This window comes from Coffea arabica, chromosome 6e (genome assembly GCF_036785885.1).
Source record: "Coffea arabica cultivar ET-39 chromosome 6e, Coffea Arabica ET-39 HiFi, whole genome shotgun sequence".
Classification (NCBI taxonomy): Eukaryota; Viridiplantae; Streptophyta; class Magnoliopsida; order Gentianales; family Rubiaceae; genus Coffea; species Coffea arabica.
In genome coordinates this window covers 39928178-39945538 of record NC_092321.1, presented here as the reverse complement: position 1 = coordinate 39945538, position 17361 = coordinate 39928178, and positions in this window count along the sequence as shown.

The following is a 17361-nucleotide window of genomic DNA, read 5'->3' as shown; positions in this document are numbered from 1 at the left end:
TACTAATCCAACTTTTTCTGTTGAACAGGAAAGGAAAGCAAATGAAGCTACTAGGGTATATGATAATCCCTTGTCAACAGTGCTAAATGAACTTCATGAAGATTCAGTTCCATATATTTCAACCTATACTGAATTTCATGATAATTCCTCTAAAGATGCAGGCTCCGAAGAAAGCAGTCTTTCTAATTCTTCAGATGATGATACAATATCAACAACTGATACTTTAGAATCCTCATCCGACGAAGAAAGTACCCCTCAGATTCATACGGCAGATCCAGAACCAGAAGTGGTTGAGCCTGATGACAATGAGGAGGAAGGAGAGACATCATTTGATCGAACCCAGCGAGCTACTTTTCCAAAATCAAAGGGAGTACCTCTGTTTACAATTGATAATATCCCACCTGAAAAGTGGGAAGCAAGGTTCCATGAATTTCATGCTTGGATGCTTGCCCAAAATTTAACAGAAGAATCTCACTTTGAAATTTTATCAATTTTTACAGCTCATTTGGCTGGAATCCTCAAGGATTGGTGGACAACCATTGGAGATGCAGATAAAATGCTCTTTTTAACCAAACAAGATTTCATGGAAAATATTCATATTCTTCATCTTACATTTCTTGGAAATGTCCGAGAATTCCAGGAAGCAAAAAGAAAAGAATTCTTTCAAATAAGATGTTTATCTTATGATCGACGAGATCTAAATAAACATTTTAAAAAGATGATTAAATTATTCTACTCTCTTGGTGCAGATATTAATCTCAAACAGCCGTTTATCAGTTCCCTTCCCAAGCCACTTGCAGGTGGTGCAGAAATGTATATCCATAATAAGTATGGATCAGTTTTAAATCTCACCATTGGCCAAATCAAACAAGCAGTTTTCCTATCTCTTGATGACCTTTGTCATAAGAGGAAAGTTATTCGAGAATATCTAAAAGGAGATGTTTGTTTGGACCAAGCCTGCAAAAAGCCAGAGCTAATAACCAAGGGAAAGTGCCAAGCCTGTACTCCATCCCAGAGAAGAAAAGGATCCAGAAGATTCAAAAAGTTCAAAAGCTTTACCAAGATCTATAAGAATTTTCCAAGAAAATCTTTCAGAAAGAAATGGAGATATTTTAGACGAAAGTCTAAAAAATTCAGAGGCACAAAAGGCAACAAATGTTTTATCTGTGGCAAGCCTGGACATTTTGCAAAAAATTGTCCTCAAAATCAGAAGGGAGTAAAATTAATTTCAGAAATTCAAAATGAACTTCATTTTTCCATATCTGATTTAGAATCTGAATTTTCTGAACAAGAGGAGCCTACTGACACTACTCTATTAGCTTTACAGGTCCCCGAAGAAATCTTAAGCATTGGGCCTATTGCTATGGTAAATAAAGAGCAAAAAGAAGAGGAAGTTTATCCACAAACTCTTATTCATATCTTGTTGGATAAATATTCTAAACCTATCCCTCTTATTGCATTTTTTGATACAGGTGCCCATACTTCCATCATGAGGAAGGATATCCTACCAGACTCATATTGGATTCCTGAAGTGAATAAGTTTAGAGGAGCGGATGGAAATCTTTTTGAAACAAGATTTGTCACGAAAAATCCCATCACTCTCAAACTTCTCCCTGATTGCTGTGTAAGTTCAAAATTTCTGGGAGCAAATTTTACTGGTAAGGACTTGTTGTTAGGATTTGATCTTTACAAACAAAACAAGTATCTTATTACAGGAAATGGGATAAAATCAAAAAAGTTTTTTAAACCTTTTCTTGAAATCCCAAAGCTGTATTTGATACAAGAAGAAAATGTTCAAATGGATCAACTCCAGCAGTTTCAAAAGCAGATCATTCAAGAATCATGCTCCACAAATCATCAAGAGTTTTTACAAAAATGTGATCATCCTTTGTGGGAAAATTCTGAGTTTTTTATCCGCCTACATTTTAAGAAAATGAGGATATCAATCCTACAAAAGCTAGTCATTCTGGAATGAATCCTAATGATACAAAGCTTGCAGAACAAGAATGCCAAGAACTTTTGAAGTTTGGACTAATTGAGATTTCTCATTCTCAATGGGCATGCCAAGCATTTTATGTCAACAAAAGATCTGAACAGGTAAGGGGAAAAATGAGATTGGTAATCAATTACCAGCCTCTTAATATTTTCCTACTTGATGATAAATTCCCGATTCCCAACAGATTTACTATTTTTTCCCAGATATCCAAGGCAAAATGGTTTTCTAAATTTGATTTAAAATCTGGATTCTGGCAATTGGGAATTCATCCTGAAGATAGGCATAAGACTGGATTTTGTATTCCGAATCATCATTTCCAATGGAAGGTGATGCCTTTTGGCCTGAAAACTGCACCTTCTTTTTTCCAAAAAGCGATGATAAGAATATTTCAGCCTATCTTACATTCCGCACTTGTTTACATTGATGATATTCTTCTTTTCAGTAATACTTTTGAAGAACATCTTGAGTTGCTTAAAGATTTTCATCATCTTGTTAAGCAATACGGGATAATGCTTTCTGAAAAGAAAATGTTTTTAGCTCAGCAAGAAATTTCATTCCTAGGCATGAAAATTGCTAAAGGACAATGCACTCCTGAACAGCATGTTGGACAATCCATTAAGGATTTCCCTGAAGAAAATCTTTCCAAAACCCAGGTCCAACAATTTCTTGGTGTTGTTAACTACGTCCGGGAATTTATTCCCAAAGTTTCTAAGCACATTAGTCCTTTGACTAAAATGCTTAAAAAGAAACCTCCACCATGGGGCGTTTCACAAACTCAAGCAATCCAAATCCTCAAGAAGGCACTCCAAGATCTTCCTACACTTCATATTACATCAGATGGGAAAAAGATCTTACAAACAGATGCCAGTGATAAATATTGGGGAGCTGTACTACTTGAAGAAGATGAACAGGGAACAAAGCATTGCAGCGGAAATAAGGAAAACTAAGACAAAACTACGGATATAACGGAAGATACCTCCACCAAAGCTCTGAAGCCAACTGATACGTTTCTCGATCAACTTGTTTCAAGACACGTAGCACGTTTGCCCAAGGATCTAGCGAGGTTGTCCAACGCTTGGATTGCGGGACCTAGAATCAAACGGACGACACGATTTGATTTAGGTGGTAGACGACACTCTGATGAAGCTGAATACTCCAGGGGAATAGGTCGGATGAATAATCGAGGACAGGACGCAAGATTGCTCAATAACCCTTGCCAAAGCAAGTTAAAGTGCTCGAACTCTCTTCTTAGAAGAAGGAACGAATTAAACCAATTTTATTGATAAAACGACTACCTTAAAACCTTACAAAGCAAGCCTATTTATAGGCTAAAGTGACTAAGAAAACCTAAGGAAACAATGGCAAAGAGTTCGGCCATCTTGGTGTCCAAGATAGGCCGGCCCAATGAGCTATGAAGACAAATTAATCCAATCTATCAAATACTAAGGCTAAGGCCCTATAGGGCCGGTCCTCTTGAAGGCCCACTTGAGTCTTCGTGGGCTTGGATCATGGTGCAAATGGCTTGATTGTCTCTCTCTAAGCCCTCAATATCTTTGTGAACTCCATGTTGGTCTTGGACGACTCGAACCAGGGTTTGGAGTGATTCTTTGAAGAGCTTGGCTCGTGCACGTGTGACTGGGCCCAATGGAACTCGGACTGGGTCATTGCGTGGGCTGAGACTCGTGCACACATCAAACATTATCACTCCACTTTCAAAGAAATTCTTGCGGTAAGGAATGGAATAAAGAAATTCTCTTTTTTCCTTATTTCTCAACATTTTTTGGTTGAAATGGATATGGGATCATTTCCTAAAATGCTGCATTTCAAACAAAAGACCATACCACATCCACAACTCCTCCGATGGGCAGCATGGTTTTCCCAATATTCCTTTGATGTTAAACACATTAAAGGGAAAACTAATCTTGTTGCTGATTTCTTTTCAAGAAAAGAACCTTTGCCTCAACAAGTTTTGCCACCGAAAGCCTTACCTTGTTTTATGTTTACCCCTGTCCAAGATCATCCACCAGACATCTATGACATACCGTACCCATGGGAAAACGAAAATATTGAAAGAATTAGGAACCAATATGAGCTTGAACTTTTCCGCTCATATGGTGGATCAATACTCAGCCCCTTTGGTACAAATCCTGAATATCCTTTCTGCCAGATCTTCATTACTAATCCCATTGAATTTCCAAAAGAATTGTTATGGTATTTTTGGTGCTTGTATCACCAATATCATATTTTAATGGAATTTCAGAGTCAATTCTTTAATAGACCATTGGTTCAGAATCTTAAACAATTTCTGCAATGGTTTAAGCCTTTATCTTATTGGAAAGATCTGTTTGCCACAAATCCGAATCATCTACTCCTCTATTTTCATCGCCCTTGTCATTTCATAAATAACCAGGTCCAAGCCCTATCCAATGCAGTTATTTATAGGGAATTGTCTCATACTATTTTAGACCAAGAAGTTGAGTATGGAGAAGCTCAGAGATACATATTCCAGGAGAACAGATGCATTCCCCCTGAAATTTGGCCAGGATCTTATGGATCATGGAATTATCAAAGTTCTCAGCCTTATTGGACCCAGATTCGCAAGGCTAAAAAAGAGTGGACTGATAAAATGAACTCAACAGAATTTCAAGATTCCCAGATGCCTGAAAACTTTACTCAGGACCCAGGATCTTCCAGTACACAAAAATCATTCCACAAATATCGTCCAGAATGGAAGAGCATTGAAAACAAAAAGAAAAATAAAAGGAGCCATGACGATTGGATTGAACAAATGAATATCACTGATCCAGATTCTACTCCTTCTGATACCCCTGATGAACACTGGACAATTTGAGGACACAAGGACCCACAAGGTCCCATGTGCTTGCCACTACTCAGACATAGGCCTTATCCTTTATGAAAGGCCAAGTTACTATTTCAAGAGTCAATTAGCTGTTCAAGGGTCATTTACCCTTTGAAGTCTTGTAAAGGTTGTCCTTTAAAGTTTTCAAAAGTCAAGTTGTCTGTTGATGTTTAAAAAGGTTGTTTGTCTTTTCACCCATTCTAGAGTCACTTTGTAATCTATAAATAGATGAGCCTTATCAGTTTAAAGGATCATCGAGTCTTGTATCAAAAATCTATCAATAAAATTTCAAGTGTGTTTTCCTTATGACAGGCTAAAACTTTTAGTTTTCTCCCTAGGGAAGGCCAAGAAAACCTTATAGCTGCGTGTTGCTTAGAACATCATAGCTTTGTTATAATCTGCTCTTGTGATAAAAGTCCCTTGAACTTTTGAAAGCCCAAAAGGAGAGAGGCTGTTGTGTTCGGGAATACCTTCAAAGAGCAAAGCTATGATGTTCTAAGCAACACGCGGCTATAAGGTTTTCTTGGCCTTCCCTTGGGAGAAAACTAAAAGTTTTAGCCATACCACATCCACAACTCCTCCGATGGGCAGCATGGTTTTCCCAATATTCAATCAAAAATTAACAAACTTTATTGATAAAACGTCTTCCCTTAATGCTTGCAAAGCAAGCCTTTATATAGGCAAACTAATGAAACCCTAATGCTGGTAAAAAGGAAATAAAGGTTCGGCCAGGCCTTGGACAAGGTGGGCCGAATCCATGACTCAACAAGCCCTACAACTAGTAACTAATCCAAACAATAACTTGACGGCTCAAGACTAAAAAGGCCCAACAGTTGGCCGACTCCCTTTAATTGGAAAAACTACAAAGACTATCTAGCGGGCTAGAGCTCAAACTAACAACCATAACTTGGCTCCTCGTGGGCTTGGATCAATGTGTAGGTAACTTGATTAACATCCTTCAAGCCTTCAAGGTTCCGCCACCCGTGCACACATCAGTCCTCTCCACTTGAGAAGGATTTGTCCTCAAATCTGGATGGAAATGAATGACACGAACAAGGGTTGGTAGTAAGAATCCTCAAATCTAATGCCATCACATATTGGCCCTCTTAGACTGAATGATACTTGCATACATCATGATTACTATGATTCGGTGCTCATGTCTCTTGGTTAGTTTGAAAATGCTCACAACCAGCCAAGAAAACTCATGGCTTTACTCCAATGGCTCCTCTTGTTCGTATCATTACTGATGTGTGCACGGGTGGCGGGACCTTGAAGGCTTGAAGGATGTTAATCAAGTTATCTACACATTGATCCAAGCCCACGAGAAGCCAAGTGATGGTTGTTAGTTTGGGCTCTAGCCCGTTAGTTAGTCTTTGTAGTTTTTCCAATTAAAGGGAGTCGGCAAACTGTTGGGCCTTTTTAGTCTTGAGCCGTCAAGTTATTGTTTGGATTAGTTACTAGTTGTAGGGCTTGTTGAGTCATGGATTTGGCCCACCTTGTCCAAGGCCTGGCCGAACCTTTATTTCCTTTTTACTAGCATTAGGGTTTCGTTAGTTTGCCTATATAAAGGCTTGCATTGTAAGCATTAAGGGAAGACGTTTTATCAATAAAGTTTGTTAATTTTCGATTCTTCTTCTTGAGAGAGAATTCGAACCTTTCACTTACTTTGGCAAGGGTTTTTGAGCAATCTTGCGTCTTGTCCTAGATTGTTCTACCAACCTATCCATTAGAGTAACCACCTCTGTGGAGTCGTCGTTCTACCGCCTTTAATCAAATCGTGCCGTCCGTTTGATTCTAGGTCCCGCAATCCAAGCATTGGACAATCTCGCTAGATCCTTGGGCAAACGTGCTACGTGTCTCGAAACGTGTTGATCGAGAGAAACTATCACAGTTCAACCATCAAAAGTTTAAGTAATTCAAAGAAAATCTATGTGAGTTTTAAAGTAAAAAGTGTACATTTAGATTTTACGGCCGAGAAAAGGAAAATAAATAAACCCTAAATTCACACCTAAAGCCTTGCTTGATAAAATTAGGTTTTACGGCCAAGAAACTCTAGGCAATTCTTCTTTGTTTCGGAAAGAAATGAGTAACCATTTGAAGTCCAAAACTTGACATTTGTAGCTAAGTATCATGCTTAAAATGGTTGTCTCATTCACCATGCTAAAATGTAGAAGTTCAAATGAAAGGTAGCTCAAATAATATCATTAAAGTGGACCTAAGTATGTCCAAGCAAAGTAAGTCCAACGCATCACCAAAGAACATTTCAAATCTCACTTTTACGCACTTAAACTACAAGAAAACAATTGGACAGCATTTTCCCTTACTTTCTTTACTTTCCATCCTACAATCAAACACCAACTCACATTCCAAAACAACCACAATTTCACATACAAATCATAGGCGATACAATACACCTTTCGGCATAACAACCACAACTGAAGCTATACTTATCGGATTGAAACGAATCTTATGGCGTTTCGAAGCCAAGACATATACCTTCATTTCTTATGAAGACCTCCAAAGCCAAATCATGCATTTTCAGGGTCAAAAATGAAAATCTCCATGAAAATAGAAAGCTGTCCGCGGAACAGGGCTCATGGGCAGTCAAGGGTATTTCGGTCATTTCATAAGTTACAGTGCTCCGATTGAGCTGAAATTTTATAGGTAGCTAGCTAACTCAATTACCAACAACTTTTATGTTTGGAGCTAAGCCCAATTCGGTCTCCATCATGGCCGAATGACACTGGTCAGAACAGGGCAGAATTGAAATCCTAAAACTGAAATTGAACATAACTCTAGCTCAACCCATGAAATCTTCCACAAAATAACATTTATAACAACTATAAGCCACTAATTAACAATTAATTGAAGTAAAGAGGAAGTTCTTGGCAAAATACCTTGGAAACTCAAGAAAAATGGTGGCTTAGACTTTCCTCCTCCAAAACAACTCCACCAAAACCTTTAAGCTTCCTAGTTGAGCACTTGTATGGTGTAGTTTGTGATTTGGGTGGTTGAAACTCAAGATTTGAACAAGAATTGGAGCTAGAAAATGAAGAACTTTCTTTTCTTGTTTTGCTCCTCAAATGGGTCGGCCAAGACCAAGAAAATGGAAGAAAATTGGGTCAAAAATTGGTTTTTAGTAAAGGTGAAAGTTAGGTCAAAGTCCACCTTCCAATGGGTTTGTAACACTTGGCACTTTGAATGTTTAATGATTATCTTCTCACTCCCAATGGTTAGTCTATCTAGCTAACCTCTAATCATCTCCTAGCACCTTGTAAAATAATAACACTTAACACAAAAATCACATAATCACCAAAATTTTATCGCACTAGCGGGTCCCACGTCTATAATGCGTTTCAAATGTAACATACACTAACTTATACTAGGAAAATGATTTAAAACTGTACTTGCTTATAAAAATGCATAGAAACTTTAATATTTTAAAGGCAAGTATAAAAATGTAGACAAAAAAAAATAATGCCTAGAAAAATGTGAACATTGTGGGGTTCTCACATTTAGTGCCTCTCAAATGTCACGTTCGGGTCCAACTCCTTGGTTGGAGTCCAAATCTGCGATAAAATATCATTTGCGAATGTAAAACTCTCTAGAGTGCGAAACATAGGAGTTTCGCTTCAAAAAAATCAAGTAAATGCAACTCGTTTAAGTAGTATTCAAGATACTTATTAAATTCCAAAAAATTAATGCTCGCTCTTAAAACTTTGAAACTTTGAAGCAATTATACTTGAAATACCATTTGAGTCGAAAAAATGGAAAAAAACGTATTTCTATTAGTCGTAAATTTCATTTTTCCAAGGGTACAAGTTTCGGCCGAATGCTAACTTATAGACCTCTGTGAAACAAGACTTGAATACCCTAGACGATTCAAGTTCAATTCATCCTCAAACCCTTACTCAAGTCGTGAGTATATCTACCTAACTCTCGAGTGAAAATTTGGGCAGCACGCCCTTTATTTTTGCCTATTTTCCAGCCATTTATGGTTTCATTATTTTTCTTAATTCCGCCCCAAAACACATACAAATAATCACATCACAATAGCCGTTTACACCAAGAAAAACAAAGGAGACTCAAAAGTTTTGACCTACCTCTTCTTGAAATCCTTGATCACCTTGAACTTTGATCACTTGTACCACCTTTTGCGGTTCTTGATCATCTTGAGCCTTGAACACTTGCACCTCCCTTCGAATAAAAAGTTTCGTGTACGTTCTTGCATCCATACGGGGCTTTCTTAGTTTAGGAATAAATTTCTTGGGAGCTTCTTGAGCAGGCCGTTGGGGGGATCCTTGAGTGACATTGCTCACATTATCTTGGGATGCCATTGTCTTGAACCAAAGAGCCGAAACTGTTTGTTTGTGCGCAAGGAAGTAAGAAGCTGAATCTGATTTTTGTTGGTTTGCGAGGGTGACGACTGCCTTGGAAGGGTTTTATAAGAATCCAACCGACATTAGTGAAGTAATTTGGAAGGAGGAAATCTGGAAATTTTCGGTTGAGAGAGGTGAAGACCAAATCGGACTTGGAAGCATTCTTGGAAAGGAATTTGGAAGTTTCCAAAAGTTGTTTAAGAAAGGATTCCTAAAGAGTTTCAAAACTAACTTGTTTTCCAAATCAATTTAGGAAACTAAGTAAAATACTTGGATAACTCTTTCGTTTCACTTGAACACTTTCTTATATTCTCTCCTACATTTTAGAAAAACTCTCCTACATTCACTCCTACCTTTTAGGAAACTAGGGTTTCTTGTCCATTTTGTTCACATTGGCGCACCCCTTGCTGTCCGCCACTACCTCCCCTTCAAATCCGTCCCTTTCACCTCATTTTCCATCCACATTGGTGTCTTACACTCGTGAACGGAAAAGTCGGTGATGATTATTGGACTAGAGCAGCATTTCTCACCTACCTAAACCGAAAGGTAAAGGCATTGGGTAAGATTGTTTCAAGAGTGACTTGAGTGACAAACACGAGCGAGAGTGATCCACTAAAGGAGTGAAGTGAGGATATATTTGCACTATTTCTTCTTGTTTCTAACCTTTTGCAGGGCGTCAAGAGAGACATGGAGCAACAACAACCACCCCCACTGACTACTCCTTGATGTTCACCGCCATGAAGAACGAGCTCAGGCACGTGAGTGAGCAACAAATGGAGGAATTGCACACTCGCTTTGATGAACTCTCCAAGAGTCTCACACGAGGCTCTCGTTTTAGATCTCACAACCGGAGTAACCGTGACACCAGGGGACCAAATAGTGAAGCCTACTCAGGTAGTGAGGATGATGAACGTGCTGAGAGGTCTACGAGGGACATGTCTAAAAATGAACTCAAGGGACACAAAATTCAAGTCCCCGCGTTCAAAGGCAAGAGTGATCCTGATGTGTGCACGGATCTCAGCCCACGTAATAACCCAGTCCGAGTTCCATTGGGCCCAGTCACACGTGCACGGGCCAAGCTCTTCAAAGAATCCCTCCAAGCCCTTGTTCGCACTGTCCAAGACCAACATGGGAATCATAGAGATATTGAAGGCTTGGAAAGAGACAATCAAGTAATCTACACCTTGATCCAAGCCCGTGAAGAATCAAGTGGGCCTCCAAGTGAGTCAGCTGAGTAGGGCCTTAGCCTTTGATGCTTATTAGATTAGGTTAGTTGCTTAGTAAAAGCATGGATCGGCCCATCCTGGAGTCAAGATGGCCGACTACTCCATTAGGGTTTTCGTAGGGTTTTTCTTGTTACCTTAGCCTATATATAGGCTTGCTTTGTAAGGTTTCAGGTACAAGTTTTATGAATAAAGTTCTTAGTATTTCCGTTTTCTTCTTAAGAGAGAATTCGAGCCTTTAACTTGCTTTGGCAAGGGTTATTGAGCAATCTTGCGTCTTGTCCATGATTGTTCGTCCGACCTATCCCTTGAAGTAATCACCTTCATTGGAGTCGTCGTTCCACCGCTTTAAACCAACTCGTGTCGTCCGTGTTGATTTAAGGTCCCGCAAACCAAGCGTAGGACCTCACTAGATCTTTGGGCAAACGTGCTACATGTCTCGAAACAAGTTGATCGAGGAACGTATCACCATGACTTTAGGGAAATCTATGCATCTTGTATAAAGAGTCCACATGGAAAGTATTTCTTGCACAATGGCTTTTTATTTTACGTGGATAAATTGTGTGTCCCTAACTCTTCTATTCGTGATCTTTTGGTTCGAGAGGCACACAGTGGTGGTCTTATGGGACACTTTGGCATTGTTAAGACTCTAGCCATCTTACAAGAGCACTTTTACTGGCCGCATATGCGTAGGGATGTTGAACGCATGGTTGGTAGATGTGTCCCTTGTCATAAGGCAAAGTCTAAAACAAATCCATACGGCCTGTATACCCCATTGCCTATTCCGCACTATCCTTGGGTAGACTTGTCTATGGATTTTGTCTTAGGCCTACCTCGGTCACCAAGGGGTAATGATTCCATCTTTGTCGTAGTTGATAGATTCTCTAAGATGGCACATTTTATTCCCTGTCACAAAACTGACGATGCATCTCATATTGCTAACTTGTTCTTCAAAGAAATTGTCCGTTTGCATGGCATGCCCAAGACCATTGTTAGTGATAGAGATGTCAAGTTCTTGAGTTATTTTTGGAAGACTTTGTGGTCTAAACTTGGCACTAGATTGTTATTCTCCACCACCAGTCATCCACAAAGCGATGGCCAAACTGAAGTTGTCAATCGCATACTGGGTACTCTACTTCGGGCTTTGATTAAGAAGAATCTTAAATCTTGGGAAGAGTGTTTGCCTCACCACATTGAATTTGCTTACAATCGCACTGTTCATAGTGCAACACACTACTCACCGTTTGAGGTTGTCTATGGTTTTAACCCCTTGACCCCCTTGGATTTGGTACCCTTACCTTCCTCTGAGCACACAAGCTTAGATGGGAAAAGGAAAGCTGATTTTGTGCGCAGGTTACATGAGGCCGTTCGAGCAAACATTGAGAGGCGTACTCAGCAATACATCCAGCAAGCAAACAAGCACCGTCGTAAGATGGTTTTTGAGCCTGGACACTGGGTTTGGCTACATCTGCGCAAAGAGAGATTTCCCAAGCAGCGTCAAAGCAAGTTGTCCCCAAGAGGTGATGGCCTCTTTCGAGTGCTCCAACGAGTCAATGACAACGCTTACAAATTGGAGCTCCCTGGGGAATACAATGTTAGCACGACCTTCAATGTTGCCGAATTGAGCCCGTTTCTTGACGAGGAGGATTCAGATTTGAGGGCAAATCCTTCTCAAGAGGAGGGGACTGATGTGTGCACGGACCCAGGCACACGCAATGACCCAGTGCGAGTACCATTGGGCCCAGTCACACGTGCACGGGCTAAGCAATTCAAGGAATCACTCCAAGGTCTTGTCCGAACTGTCCAAGACCAACATGGAGTGCGTAGAGATATTGAAGGCCTAGAAGGGGACAATCGACTTATCTACACCATGATCCAAGCCCATGAAGAGCCAACTGGACTTCCAAGAGAGTTGGCTGAGTACGCATTAGGCCTTAGTAGCTAATAGAGTTGGATTAATTAGTTAGTTGAGCATGGGCCGGCCCATCTTGACCCCAAGATGGCCGACTGCCTTTTCCTTATTTTCTTAGGGTTTTTTAGTAACTCTTAGCCTGTAAATAGGCTTGCTTTGTAAGGTTTTAGGTAGACGTTTTATCAATAAAGTTTGTTATTTTCGATTCTTCTTCTTGAGAGAGAATTCGAGCCTTTCACTTGCTTTGGCAAGGCTGTTGAGCAATCTTGCGTCTTGTCCTAGATTGTTCTACCGACCTATCCATTAGAGTAACCACCTCTGTGGAGTCGTCATTCTACCGCCTTTAATCAAATCGTGCCGTCCGTTTGATTCTAGGTCCCGCAATCCAAGCATTGGACAATCTCGCTAGATCCTTGGGCAAACGTGCTACGTGTCTCGAAACGTGTTGATCGAGGAACGTGTAATAAGATGAGCTCGAATCAATCCTCCAATAGTGTGGACAGCTTTGAGTTGACATGGTTCCATGAATTGAGACCAAAGAGATTTAGCTCCTAGAAGACGAACTCCATGGAAACTCGCAAAGTGTCCAAGTGACTTGGGAATGGAACATGCCATGACCAACTCTACTTGACTTTGTTTAATCTGCACAAAAGAAGAGGTACTAAACAAAACACATGTTAGCTTGTTAGCAAACAAAACGTCCACACATTCAACTTTTCCGAACATGGCCAACTCCTCCTCTTTACTCATCAATAAGGCCAAATTATTCTTGCCTTTTCCCACTTCATTCTTCTTGGACATTTGTTCATTCATCGTACTTGAGTTCGGATTTTCAATGTCTAGCTCATGTGCATGGCGCGGCTGCAACTCATTCATATATGGCTCTTCAATCAACGAGGGACTAGGATGAATTTTCCCTTTATTACCACCGGTCAACACATGATTAAGTTGCTCCAAGTGGGAATCTCACACTTGGCTAAGTCTTTCCATCATAGAATCAACCAATGCTTTAGTCCGACTTCGGAATTCATCCTTTGCTTCACGAAGCTTTGACTCAATTCGAGAATTCTCGAACTCCTTGTCTTGATTGTCAAGGTATTTCTTTGATGAATCTCGTTTGCTGGCGGTTGACCTCGATTTAGATGCTCCGCGCAAACTTCTTTGCTCCTTCTCATACAAATCACAATCTCGTTTATACCTTTCATATACACACGAAGCACGGTAACGTTCTATCTCTTTTCGGAGTGAACGAAACTCATGTTGTGAACTAGAGTCCATGGTACTAGAGTGCTTGGGAGTAGGCCGCTTGGAACCCCTCCTCTTGAGAGACTCATTCACCAGGAATTCTTGGTTGTATGAGTAAGGGGCAACTCCCCTAGGCATGATTACGTGACCTGCCAAAAGGGTTAGCCAAGAAAAAGAGATTCCTCACGACACACAAGCTCACGTGTATGTGCTCATCACTCGTGTATCACTCAAAGCACTCAAATAAGCTTACCAAAATTCCTTTCCTGTTGGACCGAGTAATTGAGAAATGCCGTAAAAATCTAGTAATTGTCACCACACTTTCCACAAGAGTAATCAAGAGGTAAAGACACAAATACGGATGCAAAAAGAGTGGAGTAATGCACGGTTTTGGATGGTTTTTAACCGTGGGCAGCAATGGAAGAGGCGCTAGTGTGAACAAAGGAAGAATGGAACCCTAGCTTCCTAAAATGAAGGAATGTGTCCAAGTGGAAATAAAAGAGTTACCCAAGCTGTCCACTTAGTTTCCTAATTGATTTTGGAAACAAGTTAGTTTTGGAAACCCTTTAGAAAACCTTTCCTTCTTGAAACAACCTTTAGAAACTTCCAAATTCTAACCCAAGAAAGCTACAAATCAGATTTGGTTTCCTTCTTGAAACAACTTTTAGAAACTTCCAAATTCTTCTCCAAGTAGACTTGCAAATCAGATTTGGTATCTACCTCTTCAACCGAAATTTTCCAGATTTTCTCCTTCCAAAACACCTCACCAAGGTCGGTTGGATTTCTATAAATCCTTCAAGGAAACCCAACACCCTCTCACACACAACACAATTCAGCTTCGGCTTCCTCCTCCCTCGATCTCACACAAATTTCTTCCCCACGGGTTGCTCAAGACCCTCCCAAGAAATTTACTCCCACACCACGGAAGCCCTTCACCACCGCAAGAGAGTATAGGAAGTTGTTTATTCGAAGGGAGGTTCAAGTTTTCAAGAAACAAGGTGGTCAAGAAATTCAAGAACCTCGAAGGGTGGTTCAAGTTATCAAGGCACAAGGTGATCAAGAACCTCAAGAAGAGGTAGGTGAAAACTTTTGAATGCTTTTCTTGGATGTAATTTTCTGTTTTGGTTTGGCACGATGTGTAAGCAAACTGGTTTGGCGATACAAATTTACTCCCTTACTTGTCTTCTTTACTTCTTGCCAATCGCGTGCTTTCTCTTTCTTTTCTTTTTCGTTCCTTTTTTTTTTTACATAAAGAACAACACAAGTACTTGGCCGAATGGTTCAAACCAGATTCGGACAGCCCTCTATTTTTTTTTTCTCCCACAAGCAACTCTCAAATCCGCAAGTTCTTGCAAGAACTCTCCAAGAAAACTTTCAAGAGCTTCAAGAGTTTCAAGATTAGTTTCAAGAACCTCAAGAAACCCGAGATTCTTGTAGGTTTCCTTCAAGCTTCACAACACCCAACAAGTTAACCCAAAATCAGTTTAGAAAATTAAGAAAACAACTTGGATAGCTCATGAATCGATTTGGACAGATTTGAAACACGAACCCTAGCCGCCAAGGAACCCTAGCCGACGCCTACTTGTTTTCTTGTTGCTTCGGCTTGGACTAACGACTTGGACAGATCGTGGACAAAGCAATGACCAATACTATGGACAGATTTGACGACAACAAACGACTCGACACAACAAAGAAAGATAAGTGCGGATAGATTTCAACGATTAAAGCAACGATAACAACTTATGGTCATAATTTTTTGGAACACACGATGCGACAATGAACAAGGAACTACACAGACAGAATGTATTGTTTGTTTTTTTTTTGTTATTTTTGGAATAATGCAGCGGAAATAACACAAATTCTTACGACACAACTACGAAAAACAAGGATATAACGAAAGATACCTCCACCTAAGCTCTGAAGCCAACTGATACGGTCCTCGATCAACACGTTTCGAGACACATAGCACGTTTGCCCAAGAATCTAGCGAGGTTGTCCAACGCTTGGATTGCGGGACCTAAAATCAACACGGACGACACGAATTGGTTTAAGGCGGTAGAACGACGACTCCAATCGAGGTGAATACTCAAGTGGATAGGTCGGACGAACAATCAAGGACAACACGAGATTGCTCAAGAACCCTTGCCAAAAGCAAGTAAAGGAACGAAATTCTCACAAGAAGAAAATCGAAAGAAGACAATTTTATTAATCAATCGAGTCTACCCTTAATGCTTACAAAGCAAGCCTTTATATAGGCAAACTAACGAAACCCTAATGCTAGTAAAAAGGAAATAAAGGTTCGGCCAGGCCTTGGACAAGGTGGGCCGAATCCATGACTCAACAAGTCCTACAACTAGTAACTAATCTAAATAATAACTTGACGGCTCAAGACTAAAAAAGGCCCAACAGTTGGCCAACTCCCTTTAATTGGAAAAACTACAAAGACTATCTAGCGGGCTAGAGCTCAAACTAACAACCATAACTTGGCTCCTCGTGGGCTTGGATCAATGTGTAGGTAACTTGATTAACATCCTTCAAGCCTTCAAGGTTCCGCCACCCGTGCACACATCAGTCCTCTCCACTTGAGAAGGATTTGTCCTCAAATCTGGATGGAAATGAATGACACGAACAAGGGTTGGTAGTATGAATCCTCAAATCTAATGCCACCACATATTGGCCCTCTTAGACTGAATGATACTTGCATACATCATGATTACTATGATTCGGTACTCATGTCTCTTGGTTAGTTTGAAAATGCTCACAACCAGCCAAGAAAACTCATGGCTTTACTCCAATGGCTCCTCTTGTTCGTATCATTACTGATGTGTGCACAGGTGGCGGGACCTTGAAGGCTTGAAGGATGTTAATCAAGTTATCTACACATTGATCCAAGCCCACGAGAAGCCAAGTGATGGTTGTTAGTTTGGGATCTAGCCCGCTAGTTAGTCTTTGTAGTTTTTTCAATTAAAGGGAGTCGGCCAACTGTTGGGCCTTTTTAGTCTTGAGCCGTCAAGTTATTGTTTGGATTAGTTACTAGTTGTAGGGCTTGTTGAGTCATGGATTCGGCCCACCTTGTCCAAGGCCTGGCCGAACCTTTATTTCCTTTTTACTAGCATTAGGGTTTCGTTAGTTTGCCTATATAAAGGCTTGCATTGTAAGCATTAAGGGAAGACGTTTTATCAATAAAGTTTGTTAATTTTCGATTCTTCTTCTTGAGAGAGAATTCGAGCCTTTCACTTACTTTGGCAAGGGTTTTTGAGCAATCTTGCGTCTTGTCCTAGATTGTTCTACCGACCTATCCATTAGAGTAACCACCTCTGTGGAGTCGTCGTTCTACCGCCTTTAATCAAATCGTGCCGTCCGTTTGATTCTAGGTCCCGCAATCCAAGCATTGGACAATCTCGCTAGATCCTTGGGCAAACGTGCTACGTGTCTCGAAACGTGTTGATCGAGAGAAACTATCACAGTTCAACCATCAAAAGTTTAAGTAATTCAAAGAAAATCTATGTGAGTTTTAAAGTAAAAAGTGTACATTTAGATTTTACGGCCGAGAAAAGGAAAATAAATAAACCCTAAATTCACACCTAAAGCCTTGCTTGATAAAATTAGGTTTTACGGCCAAGAAACCCTAGGCAATTCTTCTTTGTTTCGGAAAGAAATGAGTAACCATTTGAAGTCCAAAACTTGACATTTGTAGCTAAGTATCATGCTTAAAACGGTTGTCTCATTCACCATGCTAAAATGTA